The sequence below is a fragment of the Rattus norvegicus genome, chromosome 1 (assembly GCF_036323735.1).
Source record: "Rattus norvegicus strain BN/NHsdMcwi chromosome 1, GRCr8, whole genome shotgun sequence".
Taxonomy (NCBI): Eukaryota; Metazoa; Chordata; class Mammalia; order Rodentia; family Muridae; genus Rattus; species Rattus norvegicus.
The window spans coordinates 142,389,972-142,405,664 of NC_086019.1; the positions used below are offsets into that span (position 1 = coordinate 142,389,972).

The 15,693-nt window shown below is 49.2% G+C and overlaps 1 protein-coding gene across 2 annotated transcripts in view; it reads left to right on the plus strand.

Annotated features, from left to right (window-relative positions):
* Positions 1-979: 979 nt before the first annotated feature.
* The window catches only part of Acan (aggrecan), a 62,829-nt gene continuing 48,115 nt past the window's right edge, over positions 980-15,693 (plus strand). The window contains exon 1 of one of the 2 annotated variants that reach the window (NM_022190.2): positions 980-1,360. The gene's annotated coding sequence lies outside the window, so the exon portion shown is untranslated. The remainder of the gene's footprint in view (positions 1,361-15,693) is intronic. The other variant, XM_039101035.2, reaches the window with a different exon arrangement.

Below are 15,693 nucleotides of genomic sequence, written 5' to 3' on the forward strand. Positions count from 1 at the left end.
GCTTCCTCTCAAGGCCGTTCAGCGCTCTGAATCCCCAGCCCCCAAACATACTGCAGCTTGACCAGCTGCTACTGTGGGCACAGAAGGGTGACCTTGACTTGAAGTTAGCCCCCAACTTGCTAGATAACTCCACCACTTTCTGAGCCCCATGGTATGAATGAGCATCGTTGGGAGGTGAGAGGTAGTGTTGTAATAATTAACTTATTGGACTCGTTAGAGGAATTAAAATCACTGTATGTCGCGACTAACTTATAGAAGGTATCCAAAGACTCTTAGATTTTCTTTTTCTGGAAAACAAATTTATTAAAGAGTGCTGTAGAGGCTGTAGCGAATTCCTGCTTGAGATGCCCTTGGTCTATGTTGCGTTTTGAAGACCACCCCCTTCCCAGTCTTGCGCCTTTGTGGCTGCCTCATCTCCTCTCTCCACCCTTGCGTCTCGGGGTACCCCACCCCCAAAACTTTCCAACACTGTTCTGTAAGGGTTCTTTCAAGTAGCATTCCCAGGGTAGGGGGTCGTCCTGCGCGATCGCATCTTTCTGGGTCTCAGCTGCAAATCGCCTCCAGGTATGGGGGGGGGGGGGAACCACCCCTCCCCGCGGCCAGGGCCTGTCATTCTGACAGCAGGAGTCGGGTGCTTTCGGCACTCTGCGGGCACAGCCCTCCGGGGCCTCCTGGACTGCGGAGCTTACGACCGCAATGCAGACCCGGGTCCTCCAGCGCTACCAGCACAGCTTTCCTCCGCGGCCCCAGGAGCTGCGGGGTCCGCGCTCCTCTCGTGCCCTGCGCGCCCGGCGCCTTCCCCAGTGAGCGCGGGTCCCCAGCCCTGGTCCAGAGCGCTCCGGACGTCTCTGCCTTCCCCTCCCCCTGCGAACTGGCCCCGGGGGTGGGGTTTCCCTGTGCGCTCGCCCCCACCCCTAGTTTGTGCCCTCCCCTCCCCCGCCCGCCCCTATGTATGTGTCACCGCGCACCATTCCCGCCCACCTACCTCCCCGCGGTGCCAGAGGGGCTCACAGAGCTGAGGACGCGTGCAGTACCGCCCAAGGTCCCTCATTCTCCGCGGCTAGCATCTGACGCAGGTGCCGAGGGAACTCGGGGCACCTTTCTGTGTCCCTTCCCTCCATCGACCCTGCTCCGAAACCCAGCCAGCCAGCTACCACTGCGGCCACCGCCCGAGGGGACTTGCGGAGGAGACGCCGGCGGGAGGAGGGCTTCGCAGCCCCCACCCCCACCCCCACTCCCAGCCCAGAGCATCCCTGCTGCAGCGCAGCAAGACCCGGGGCTGCCAGCCCCCAGGAATCCCTAGCTGCTTAGCAGGGATAACGGACTGAAGTTCTTGGAGGAGCGAGTTCAACTCTTCAAGGTAAAGAAAGGGCTCCTTCTCTCCAGAGGAGCTCTGTCCCAGGGCATCTGGGAATGCTGCTGAGGACGCGCGCCTAAGTGCTGGGGGTGGCGTGCCTTGGTGCCCACATTGAGTATGTGTGTTGGGGACTCAGGACATTAGCTGCATGCCCATGGAAGTTGAGCAAACTCAACTGCTGCCCCGACTCAAAGTGAATGGGAACACGTGGAGGGGCTCCTGCTCAGAGTACACAGAATTAAGAAAGACCAGAGCTTTTTCAAGTTTAAAGTACCGGGGCGCTAAACTGAAGTGTAGAGCGAGAAACAGTTTTAAAGCCAAGGAAATGTGTGTTCAAACCCCACTCCCCCCCGCAACCCCTCGTTCCTCTGGGCGCTCCATAAGGCTTTCATATTCTCTTGGGAAGGCCAACTGATCAGAGAATCAGCAAAATTATGTCGACAACTGGTCAGATAGGCAGTGAACACCTGAAAAAGGATGAGAAAACTCGTAGGTCCCATTTGGCAGGGATCTCAGGGCACTCAAGGGGGTGGGAAAGACGAGGGAAGAGATTCGCTGAACCTAGGACAGGGTTACTGCTCCCAGAAGAGATCAGGCGATTGTCAAGGTGCAAAGAGGCGAGGTGGCGGGTGCATGACTGTCCCTAAGTTTTTCCACTTCTGGGCTTCTCTGCAACCCTTCCAATACCAGGGCTGGGTGGGAGGATGACAGCGTGTCAGTAAGCTGTGGGTGTGGAGGGTTGTCTGCTTCAGGAAGAAGGATCCCGCCCAAATTTTTCGAACATGCTGCTGCCCGCAATCCGGAGCTGGACTCTGGAGAGGGCATTCACTAGTTATGGGTTGGGGAAAGATGAGGAGAGGGTAGTATGAGAAAAAATATGGTCAACATGCAGAACGGAGCATGTCAGGTCTCAGAGGTCTGGTGGGCATGTTAATTCCAGCTCTGTGGGGTGGAGAGTGGTAGCATGAGGCAATGCATCCGGAAGATCTTATGTGAGGTAGCTTACCTTGGTGCTTCTGCCTCTGGGTGTTGCAGTGGGCTGGTATCTGCAACCTAGACCCTGAAAAGCACCTAAGGCATTCCCTTTAGGGAAGGGAACCTAAAACATGCAATGGGGTTTTATAGGTCATTGATTTGGGGACAGAGACAGGATTAGGGTCTAGATCTTTGACGCTGAAGTCAGTGCCTCTGCCCATTTAAGGGAAGAGAATTCTCCACTCTAGTCCTCTCTCTTCCTTACTTCTGGTTACCATGACAAGGAGTCATCTAGTTGACTGTTTATCCTGACCAGGCTAGTTGGGGGACTCTGAAGATAGTTGGCCAGCCAGTCACCAAGCCCAAGGAGATTCTACTCACCTAAAGAAAACATTACAAAATGAGCGACTCCTCCCTCCAGCCCCATTTAAAACATTTTAGATGAAGGAGTTACCGAAGGGGATGAAAAAAATCTCTCTTGGAAATGCTGGGATTCCTGAAGTCCTGTTGAATTTAAATATAATTATGTGGTATTTCTAGAGCCAGGACTGGTTTCTTCATTTGTTGTGTACTTTCTCCAGAGTACCACTAAGAGGAGGCCAGACTCTGGGCTCTGTGGTGGCTCAAGAGGCACCCGGTAAATGACTGAGAAGACCCCAGCAAAGGGCCAGTACCCACCCACCACCACCACAAGTACTTGGGGAATAGTTTTAAGTCTTCGTTTTAGGATTAAGTAATTGTGCTTTTTCTTAAATTGTTCCATGAAGAGCATACTTAATCATGTTCACACTGAGCCTCATGTCTGAAAGCTACCATTACCCCTGGATGCTCAGGATACCCTGAATGCCACCCCTTGCATCCCAGCACTACTCTACCCTAGCACATAAAGGTGACCCAGGTCCCAAGCAGCTAAAGGGGTTCCAAGAGGTAACTCCTCACATCCCGAGTTGGTGGGGCAGCAGAGTAGCATCTGAACTCAGACACTTAATGTCACATGAGTTGTTGAGGTCCTGAGCTGCCCTGGGGCTCACTTTCATGTCTCTAAAAAGGATCAGAAGGGGAGACCTGCAGGAGAAGATTTCGTCAAAGAATAAAGGACACACTGTGGGTGCCTTTTCAAATCCTCTACAGACCTTACTTAGTTCTTCTCCTTTACTGGGACTCAAATCATAAATTCTTGATAGTGCCAGCTTTGACCATTCTTAGAGACTGTGTGTCTCGGGTTTTGGTGTGGATTTTTTAATGATACCTTTTAGAACTGGATCCTTCCCAGGCCCTGCTGGTTGGGCATCAGGGGCGCCTTGGCTGAGCCTAGAGAAGCCCACAGACTTTGGCTTGGAGTGTCACTGTGAATCCATGACAGACTGCAAGATTTATCCATCCTCAGACTGTGACAGCAGGTCAGGGAAGCCTTGAATGGAATAGTAGATAATATCACAGAGCCTCCCATGGAGTAAGGACAAGTATTGTTTTTGGAGACTTTTGTTTCTATTGGGCACTTTGCAATGCTCTGTGTGTGTGGGGGTGTTTATTCATAATTATGCATATATGCAAATAGACATACATTTTATATTTGTTTCTAATTGCAAGTTACAGTCCATAAAAACTTGGAAGCTATAAGTTGCAGGCCACTGTGATGGCACACACACATCATTTGGAAATCTAAAGCCTGCCTGGGATACATAGTATGTTCAAGGCAAGCCTGAGCTACATTATGAGAGCCTTTCTCAAAAGTTAAGGGCTACAAATGTAACTCAAAAACAGAAAGAAAAGGGGAGAGCAAAAAGACCCAGGTGGCAGGCACTGGAGTGTCCTTGCTGCAACTGCACCAACACCTGGCCAGACTGGGGGCAGCTGGAGGCAGAACCTGGGGGGGTGGGAGGAGAGGCAAGAACAAGTTCAATGAAGAGAAGACTCTATTCCCTTTACTCCCTTGGTTCCTCTCAAACCAAGACTGGAAGACAGCCTTGTATATGTGAATACAGATAAGTGCTGTCTCGAGAAGTGGGATGCCCTGTAGATGCACATCTTAGATACAGGGCTGTTTCTTTCCTGCTGTCAGGGAGTCACAGAACTAGGGTCCTGTGTCCCAGGAATAAAAAAGGATGGTTGATGTAGAGGTTCCTTTAAGGATGGCGCTCTCCTTCCTGGAGAGCCTGTTAGAACAGTCTGGAGAAAGGTGGGGGAAGCTGGAGAGAGAGTGCAGGCAAGAAGAGGACCGGACCAGAGAGGAAATTTGTAGGGAAACCGGTAAAACGGTTCCTTTTTTTCAAAAAGTTGAATCCAGGGCAAGAACGGAAATGGTTGAGTTTACTTTGAAAAACTCAGAGCCTCCTTGTATGCAGCTGTGTGTGTGTGTGTGTGTGTGTGTGTGTGTGTGTGTGTGTGTGTGTGTTGGAGGGCTGGCCCTGTGGGCTGGCTGGAGTGTGTGAAGGCAGCTCTGCTCCCTCAATGGCCTTACAGTGTACCCTAAAGAAGCTTTTTGTTAAACTCCTGAATAGGTGGATTGGGGGATGTGAGGCTGGACATCTCGAATTGGGTATTTACTTACTACCTTTGAGGCTCCCTGTGTTTCCTTTTAAGACATCCACCCAGAAAAGGAGTCATGTCTCTTGGGGGGGGGGTCCTCTATAGGGAGAGGGGGCTGATGCTTCTGTAATTGATTTGACTTGAGAAGCAAGAAGAGGAAAGAGACAGAGCTAGGCAAGTTCTGCAGTGCCTGGGGAAAACTCCTCTTTAGCCTTCTGGTCTCTCTGGCTATCCATAAACCATGAATGCCCAGGGTCTTCAAGGCCTGTAATAAGCCTCTTTTAAGAGATTGCCAAGAAGACTTATGGGGGGAAAGGACTGAACCTGGGTCACTCCAGCCCACACTTGTGAGGATCTGTATAGGAACCCAGAGCATCAGAATTTTATCTAGAACATTCCACAGCCACTGCCACCATTCATTCATTCACCAGTACTTGCTACATATTGGGCTCTTCCTCACGTCTAATGGGAGCTGGAGCTGTTATCAACTTGACCCTGGCTCCTCATTTCTATAAAAGAAATGATTCTCAACTGGAAGCTATGCTCGCCCTGCCTGAGCATGCCTAAAGACATTTTTCTGTTGTCACTATTTGAAAGGCTACCCACATGCTGTGAAGAAAGGCCAGCAAAATTGCCAAACAGTTTTGAATGTACAGAATGCCCCCCAACACACACACACACACACACACACACACACACACACACACACACACAGAGAGAGAGAGAGAGAGAGAGAGAGAGAGAATCCAAAACGTCATTAGTACCAAACCTGAAAGAGGAAAATGGCTAAATAAATGGACATTTATTTAGTCCCAGCAAGAGATGGGGTCTGGGTAGCGGCCAATAGCAGGCCACAAATAGGGAGTGAGGAGAAGGTGGGGTCTCAGTGGCCCAATGGAAAGAGCATGGCCCATGTGAGAGTTGAAATCTTGTCTGTGTACCTGCAGAAATGTGTTTACCCGTGTGGCCCTGTTTCTGCATCTTTGAAATGGACCTGTGGGTCCAAGATAAAGCAAATAAAAATGCTGACACAAGGTAGACCTTCAGTAAAACCTTAGGCGTTATTAACTTCGAGGCTTTTCAAGGTCCTGCTAGGGAAAGGTACGACATCAGCAGGTGAGAAGGTGAGAACGTGTGATCTCCAAGCCAAAGGAGGTTTCTGTTTGGGACTGGTTGCCATAGCAATGTTTTCTGCTGGGGAAGCGGAGGGTGTGTGTGGGATCAGCACCTCCCTCACACACAGCTCAGTGAACTATGGCTTGAGGAAAAAGCCAGAGGTGTTTAGGGTCAGCAGTAGAAGCATGCCCAGACTTGGAGTCACCAGACACTAACTCTGTGTGACAGAAGTAGCTTCACCTCTTTGAGCCTTGTCTTACTTATCTGTAAAATGGAGACCCCCAAAAGAAGCCACTGTCTATGAAACCCCCGTATAGAGTTGCTGGGAAGCCAAGGCAGGGATTTTTATATGTCTGTGTCTAACTCAATTCAAGGTATACATGATAGTCTAGGTGACTGAATGAATTGAGTGAATGAATGAATGAGCACATGAGCAAACAGACTACTACACTTTAAAATTCCTTCTTGATAAAGAGAAGACCCATAACACCCAGATGGACAACCTTCACTTGCATGGGTTCTTCCTCTCTTGCTCCCCCACCCTCTTACCCCACCTCCCGCCCTCCCAGAAAAAGGCAGCTTTTGATATCCCTTAAGTTCTGTCTCTCTACTTCTCCGGAAGGCAGCGCCCTCTAGAGCTCAGAGAAGATACAGAAGTTGGATCCCTGTGGGGAGTGAGCTGGTCAGGGAGGGAGGCACCAGAACTGAGGCCAGCCCAGCTCTGGAGATGAAAACTGAACAGGAACCAGGAACTCCTTGCAAGCCTATCCAAGCCTCTACTTTGAGGAATAAAACTTAACTGAAAGCTACTAGCCAAAGGGATGGATTTTTCACAGCTCAGCCAGTGTCCCTGGACTTGCATTTTATAGGGTCATAAGACATTAAAGCAGAAAGGTTTTAGTATTGGCCATCTCTCCTTAAGCAAGCTGTCAGAGAGTGTAGGTGGAAGGGCACTTGAAGGAAGGAGAGTTTCTCTCAGCATCACCTCAGCTTAAACAGCTGTCTGAGTCCTCTCATGCCACTCCCTAAGCCACCTGAAAGGCAGTGTCATGGGGGGGGGGGTTATCATTGAAGCACCGTGTCATCCTATCAGAACTCAGCCACAGCTGGGTGTGGTGTCACAGGTCTATAGTCCCAGCTCTCAAAAGTCTAAACCCAAGAGGATCTTGAGTTTGAAGTCAGCCTGGACTAGATAGCAAGATCTTGTCTTTTTAAAAATGATACTAGAGCATGTGCCTGGCATCGTGACGTCCTGGGTTCCACTGAGTACGGCAGTGTACACCCGTAATCCAAACACTCAGCGGGAGGAGGATCTGGTGTTAAAGATCTTCCTCAGCTACACAGCGAATCTGAGAGCAGCTTGGGCTACGTGATTCCCTATCTCAGATAATCAAGGTGTATGGAAAAGAACCTAACAGACAGTCCCGGGCCACCTACCACCCATCACCCACCCTTGGGTCACCTTCTGGCTCTGTCCTCCATATCCTACTTGGCTCCAGGGCCACACTTAGGAGTAAAGCCTTTTGTGAGAGAAGTGTCCAAACAGCATCCCAGGTTCTTACCTGTCCTAGAGAGCATGTCCCAGCCACCACCCTAGTCATATGGAAGATGGTTTTCCCAGAGCCTGAACTGTCGGCCTGTCACTCTTCATCATGTCACCCCACCTCCACCCTGATCTCCCAAGCTAGGGTTGCCTCACTTCCCATCTTCCTACCTCTGCCTCTATTTATAGATGGCCAAGGGGACCAGCTAGGCTTTGGAATGACTTTGAAACTTGCAGGATGTTGTCCAACTTGACCAGACACTGGAAAGGGACTGTTGTAGAGAGGAGGGTAGCCTTCAGACTGGAAATTAGAGCCATCTAAGAAGCTAGTGAACATTGTAGATGGCAAGTCAGCCTCCTCTGTGGGATGAGGGACGGAGACAGGAATCTGATTTTCTGGGGATTCTCCTAGCCTGAGCCTCTCCTTGAGAGGTTAGTGGCTCATGCTGCAGCTCTGCTCTGCAGGGGAAGGGAGGTCAAGAAGGCTCCACACGCCCCCAACCCCCATGCCTGAAACAAGGCCTTGTTTCCAGAACACAGCTGTTCTTGACCTTGGATAAAGTGAGTACTTATGTCCCTGGTGGAAAAACCAAGTTCCCTGCCCTCCCACCAAATAACAGCTTCTAAAAAAACATACCCTCAAGGACAATAGACAGAGTGTTAAAATGGGGTGTCATCTCTTAGGGACACCGAGGAGTTAAGCAGTCCTTTCCAAGGGACTGGATTCTCCTTGAAGTCTCACAAGCAGAATGCATCCAGCTAGGAGCGCTTTCTTCCTACAGAAGACTGAGAGACCCGGTCTAGAGAGATGCTGATCAGGCAGGTCTGCGGAAGGAAAGGCTGCTGCCCTGGAGCCCGGGGACAGACCAGAGAAGAGGCAGGCCCAGCAGGTTGCCTAAAAATCCCATCTCCTGCAGCTGAGAGCATAGCTCCATTGGCACAGTGCTTGTCTAGCATGCACAGAGCCCTGGGTTTAATATCGAGTGCATACTTATAATCCCACCCAATCAGAGGCAGAAGCCCGGAACTTCAGGATGACCCTTGGTCACATAATGAGGTCCTTGGTCACATAATGAGGCTACATAAGACCCTTTCTCAAAAATGGAAACAAATAAAAATTCTCAGCCTTCTCCCATCACCAGCTAGAAGCCCTTTCCACCCTCCTGCAGACTGGGTTCAGTCCCATCTTCCCATCAGCCACCTTCCATTTAAGGGTCTGTGTGACTACACTCTCCCCTTGGCTCTCTTGCCACTGTTGCTCACTGCACCAAAGGGAGGCTGTTTGTTGTTCGTGGGTGGAAGGTGGCGTGGGAGCAGGCCAGTCCTGCTGCAGAACTGAACTCCTTCCAAGCCTCCTAACTGAGGCAGAACCCTGTGTGCTCCAGCTCCCTCTCAGGTGGCACCAGAGGCCACGTGTCTGTAGATGGCACCCAGGGTGTGCCTCCGGAGTCCAGTAAGGAGCTGTCCTGTCAGCACTTGCCTCTACCACCCCATGCATAACGTCACCTTCACCCAGGGCCCACAGGGTCCAGCCAGGAGCTGCCACCACATCTCAAGGTATCTCTATCCTCCCCAGTAGCCTCACCCTGGGATGCTCATTGGTTCCTCCAAACCAACCCACATTGGCTTCTGGACAAGTTTTAATATCTTAGCAGAGGGAGTCCTCTAGGACCTGGCTACTACCAGAACCAAACTAGGAAAATGCTCCTCTGACATCTACATAAGGTTCTAGCAATGTGTGGTGGCTGAAAAGAATAACCAATCACTAAAAGCCCTCTGTGGAACAGTCTACCCTTAGATGTATGCAGCAATCAAATGTCACGACCCCTTCTCAGCACCGCATTGCAGAAGCTCCCAAAAGACCCAAGAGTGGTCCTGTCATACTTTCTGACTTAGTTAAAGTTTTATTGCTGTGAAGAGACACCATGACCAAAGCAACTCTTATGAAGGAAAACATTTAATTGAGGTTGGCTTACAGTTTTCACAGGTTCAGTCCATTATCATCATGGCAGGAACCATGGCAGTGTGCAGGCAGACATAGTGCTGGAGGAGTTGAGAGATCTACATCTTGATCCTCGGGTAGTCAGGAGTAGGCATTCTTCCTCACTGAGCAGAGCTTGATCACTAGGAGACCTCAAGCCCAGCCCCACAGTGACTCACTTCCTCCAAGGCCACACCTACTGCAACAAGGTCACACCTCCTAATAGTGCCACTCCCTATGGCCCAAGCATATTCAAACTACCATGAATGGAGTCAGACCAAATCCTTGTCTGCAGCTCAAGGGCCCTAGGGAGCTGGTGTAAAGACAGGTCTACTAGGTCTATTTCCCCATGGCCTCAGAACCTCTGTTCTCAGGGCTTTGCCCTTCCTGTTATGCAGCCTACAGACTCTGCCCACTTGGTTATTCATGTTCACATGTTGCTTTGATTTTGTCCATCCCATGGAAAGAACACAAATATTCCTGCTCTCATACCTGGCTACTTTTCTGTTGTGACTTTTGTAGCTGATCACTGTCTGCAAGTTTCTCTGATGACTCTGTCCCCTTCCCTACCCCTGTCATATGAAGGACAAATACCCTCAACCCGGTGCCCTTTAAACTGTGCTCCAGGGAGCCTGCTGTCGGGAGAGGCCTATGACTCCCCCACATGAATCACAGAGGTGCATGGAGAGGGATTCAGTTTCCTGTCTTTTGAAACCCACCAATAAGATGTGTTCTAATCTTGTAATAGATAAGAAAACTAGGACCCAGAAAAGATTGTTTCCCCAGACTAGCCACAGGACTCTACACAGTCAACCGGGCTCACTCTGCCATCAGTGGAGGGTAACAATGATCCAAAGAAAGGAGGAATGGCCACCTCCTTACTCCAGCAGTCTTCTTCCCAGATCTCCTTAGCAGATCCTACAGACTCAGCAACATGGGGTCCAGCTGTTCTAAGGGATCATTTCTAGATTGTCACTGCCTTTGGGGCTCAGGCAGCCCACAAGTCCATGGATCATCTTTCCTTTGGTAGTTTTTTTCAGTCTTGTGACTTCAGGGTTCCTGTGCCATGTAGACATGGCAGATAGGAAGCAGGCTGGGTTCTGAGGCTAGGAAGGAGATAGGACATGGCTGCCCAGCCCCTCCAAGTTCAGCATTGATGATTCCATAGATGCCAAAGAGCCTTGCTTTTCATGTCTTTACTGAGGCATGCCCCATGTCCCCCTCCAGCTTCATCCATATCCATCTCCAAGCTCCACCCCGGGGTCTCCTGGAGCCACAGCACCATCTTGTCATCTTTCAGTTTAGATAGACTCTAGTTTTATTGGCAGCTCCCTTCTTGATGAGTTTACAAAAGATGCCTCGAGGTCACTGTCACCCAAACACGAATTGTTAGAGAGGTCCCAAGCCCAACATAGCCTCTGTCAAAGGACTCATTCCACCATACCCAAAGCTCCTTGTCTGTTTCCCTTAGGGCTTTGTTGCTGTGAAGAGATACCATAACTGTAGCAACTCCTAGAAAGAAAAACATTCAATGGGGGCTGGCAGGAAGCAGGGCAGCATGCAGGCAGACATGGTGCTGGAGAGATAGTTGAGAGTTCTCTACTGGATCTGCGGGCAGCAGTAAGTAACATAGACATTGGGCCAGCCTTGAGCTCCTGAGACCTCAAAGCCTGTCCCCAGTTACACACCTCCTCCAACAGAGCCACACCCACTTCAACAAGCCACACTACCTAATAGTGCCACCCTCCATGGGCCCATGAGGACCACTTTTATTCAAACCACCACATTTTCTATGAATCGAGTATAATCCTTTGCCCCCTGAGGTTGGGTAGTAGAGTAAAGTGAGGTGATACAGCTAAGCCATGGTGCTCCACAGAGTAGATGCTCTCCAAGCACCAGCTGCTGTTAACCCTGAAGAGCCCAGCCGCGTGCCTGGCATCTCAGAGCATGGCTGTCTTCAATGGCCCAAGCTGAAACTGCTCTCCTGCCCACTCAGGCTCTTAGGTCTGCTGTTTAGCCATTTTAGAATGAGAGCAGAAGGGCTATTTGCATTATACCAACCCAGAGCTAGCTGGGAACAATGGAGGTGGAAAGACAGTCTCGCTCTGTCACAGGCTAGTAACTACAGCAGGTCTTGTACCCAGGCTCCCTACATTTTGTAGCTCCAGAGGGTTCTGCTGCAGTAGCAGCTGGAATGGTCCAGTGAGCAACTTTTATAGCCTTCCCCCTCAGCCCTGACAATCCTTCACCCCTTCAGCCATTCTCTTAGGAATGTGTTGCAGATGCTGCAAATGATGGGCTATGGAGTACTTCAGTGTAGGTGTTGTCGCTGCCGTGGTCAGCATGGCTGTGCCATCGGGAAGGGAAAAGGGAGTGACAGGGATTGGTGTCATTCTGGAGTTCCCTCCAGCCCCCAGATCATTCCTTGTTTTTCTCCATTCTCTTCTCCAGGGACTGGGTATAAGAGGATTCTGAATCTCCCAGGAGAACAGTTAGTGACTTTTCTTAAGTTGAGGCAGCTGAGCATAGCTTTGCCTCTAACCAACACCATGCCCTATGCAAACCCCAGGGACAGGGGAGACTCTGAACCCAGATAAGACGGAAACCAGAAGGAATCCAGGGCTTCAATTCTAGAGTTTTTCCTATAGGACCCAGGGTATCTTTCTCTCTGTTTCTACAGAGAGTGACAAAGAATTGGGAAGGCTCCATAAAAGCCTGAGGGTTAGGGAGCCCATCTAAGAAAAAGTCTCAAAGATTGGGTTCTAGCAGCAGAACTGACATAAAGTTTCAGAAAGAGCACCAAGAAAACTCCCAAGACCAGAAAGTTTTGTCTTTACTAAGAAAAGAAAGATGATAGAGTAGATAATGTGTATGTATATATATATATATATATACATACATACATACATACATACATACATACATACATACATAACCTCCCAATCTAAGTGATCCTAAACTCAACTGCCGAATGAGAGGGGGCTATCGCCTCATGAAGCAAGGTTTAAATTGGTCCCAGGAGTGTGATCAAAAGTTGTCTCTCCTGTTCGTTCCCTTGAGTTGCATAACAGCATGCCACAAAGTTTGACAATTTAAATGACAAAAATGTTATCTCATAGTTATGAGACCTAGATGGCCTAGGTCAAAGTCAAGAATGGACATACTCCTTCTGAGAGAAAACCCTCCAGTGCTCTTCTGAGCTCAGGGTCCCATGGCAGGCCTTGTATCCCTGCTCAAGGCTCTGGCTCCAGGAGTGTCTTTCCTGGTATCACTCAGTGACTGGATCTCCCCCACTTATAAGAACATCAGCCATATTGCATTGTATCTCAGTAGCCTCGTCTGAACTTAATTGTATCTTCAAAGACCCTGTTTCCTAGCTACCAAGGAAGAGGATTTCAATACGTCTGTTTGAAGGGAAGGCATCAGTCAGTATGTAATACTCTTGATGGGAAACTCTTTGTAGAGGGGTGGATTTCATACTTTAATGCTAAAAGAAGATTGAGCAAGGACAGAAATACCTTCGTATGTCCTGAACTGATGTCCCCATGTGCATATTACCACCCATGAAACAGGGGAACTAGAATTGTAAGTCTAACTGTCCCATTTTACAGATGATGAGTCTGAGGCAGAGATGGTAGGCAAACGGATCGGATGTGAACTCTTGACCGAGTCCTAAAGCTTATGGCTACTCAGCATTCCATTTAAGGGAGAAGATGAATTTCTCAGTCTCAAGCTGGTTCTCATGCAACAGAAAGAAGCAGGAGCTTACCCCCGTCCTGGGTCACATCAGTTGGGGTGTTTGAGGAGCCCTTTTATGTGGCCGAAAACTTCATATCTGGATTCCAGAGGTCAACAATAGGTGTCATTCTTCAGTTGCCAGACAACTTGTTATTTTAGCAGAGTCTCTCATTGGCCTGGAACTCACAGGTTCAGGTATACTGACTAGCCAGTGAGCCCCAGCGGTGGACCTGTACCCCACCCCCCCCCACACACACACCAGCACTGGGATTGGAGGCATGCACCACCACACCTGGCTTTTTTAGGTGGGTTTGGGGCTTGAACTAGATTATCATTCCCATACCTCCAAGGGCAGATTCCCATGAGTTTTAAGCCACAGAGAGCACACTTATTTTTACCCATTAAGACACTCCTTCCCTCCGCCCCCCACTGTCCCCAGCTGGCTGCCACTTGGTCACTGAAAAGTCCATTGGTTTTGATATACAAACTCCAGTTCTCCTAATTGCCCCCAGGGCTAGAATCGATTTCCTCCTGTGATGACATTGGATGCAAATTTTTTCAAAGGATTTAAATCTTTATTTTATATTTAGAAACTCTTCTCCTTGTCAAAAGTAGTAAAGAACCATGTAGAAAGTTTGGGGAAGGTAAACACTAGAGTGAAGAAAAAAATCTGTTCTAAACTTTCTACCCCAAAGATAACAAATGTCACATTTCCATCTGTTTCTTTCCTTCTCATGAATATGCATGAGAATAAAATTGGGTTATAGCCTACATATTATGGTGTGGCTTGCCTCTTGTAGTTAACATACAAGCATGAACATGTCTACATGCCAGTTTCAATACTTGATTATTTTCCTATTCCAAACTTCTTTCTGGTCACAGTAGAGGACACACTGGAGAGGAGTAGGGAGTTTTCCTTGTCCTCAAGGAGCCTGGTGTGGGTGTGAGACTATCCGCAGGGAATTCTCCTAGTCAGCACTGTGCAGGGAGTTCTAGCTCTTTGCCCAAGTCCTGCTGCTGATACTGCACGGCCACTGAATTTTTCCACTGAGAAAAAAAAGATCACAACTGCTCCCACCTAGTTCAAATGAATCTGTGGCGCAGCTGAAGTAGTTTGGTCTCGTTGAGCTCTGCAGGGCTCAACCGCTTCCAATGGATCAGTGATCCTGTAAGCCAGAGACCCTGTCTTGCCGCTTGAAATTGGCTCTGGTTCCCTGATTCTCCTGTGAGCATCCAGTGTGGAATGATAGGTATCTTAAATACCACATGGCCCTTGATAAAGAATCAACAGTCAGACATCGAAATGGAAGAAAGATGAATTGTGATGGACTCACTGGCAGACAGTATGGTGGTGCCCAACACGGCATATGCCTGGGAGATTTCTAAGGGAAAAAATTTTGATCAACCTTCTTTTTGCCTTCTGTGGTGCTTTAGAACCGATGTTGACAAAGAAACAGCCCCTCTGTGAAATGTGTGTGATGTCCCTTACTGCTGGCAGTACAACACCTGACAAGGTCCTGTTTGTGGGGGAGAGGTATCCCCCTTGGATATATAAGGGACTCGGGAAAGACGTGATAGTTGTCCAATTGAGATGGAATGGAGGGGGTCTCCAAACTATTGGGGGAGCTATCCGTGTCCCTCTGCAGGAGGAGAGGTAGGAGCCAAATTCACAGAGACAGAAAGTAAAGGGTGCCAGCCAAGAGCCGGGAGGAGGGAGAAATGTGGGCTGGTTGTTTAATCAATACAGACTTTCAGCTCTGTGAAGAGAAAACCGTCCAGGAGATGGATGGAACCAGTGGGAACTCAACAGGGTGGCTACTTGAGGCTGTCAACGTGGGTCCTTAAAGTGGACACAAAATAACTCATTTTATAATATGTGTATTTTAACACAATTCCGAGGGGGTCATTTTTAAAAAGGAGAGCTAGGGAGGGTAGGGATATAGTTCAGTTGGAGAAGTGCTTGCCCAGCATTCGAAAAACCCCGGGTTCAATCCCCAGCACCACGTGGGCCAGATATGGAGCTTCACACTGGTGTGCCCAGCACTTGGGAGGCAGAAACAAAAGCCATTCTCAGTTACAGATTGAAGCCTAGGACAGCCTGAGTTACCTGAGTTCCTGTTGCAAAATAAAAGGGAAGGAAAAGGGAAGGGAAAGGAAGGGAAGGGAAGGGAAGGGAAGGGAAGGGAAGGGAAGGAAAGGAAAGGAAAGGAAAGGAAAGGAAAGGAAAGGAAAGGAAAGGAAAGGAAAGGAAAGGAAAGGAAAGGAAAGGAAAGGAAAGGAAAGTCAGTGTTGTCTCTGAGCCCAACCTCAGGGATGAAACAGGGTTTGAGAAGAGGCAGCAGCAGCACCAAGGAGAGGAGCAGCGGATCTGACATCCTGCTGACAGGTTCTTGGACACTGTAGTCCTGACAGCCTCTCTGAGGATGGTCATGCGCCTAAGCAGGCCAGCCAGAG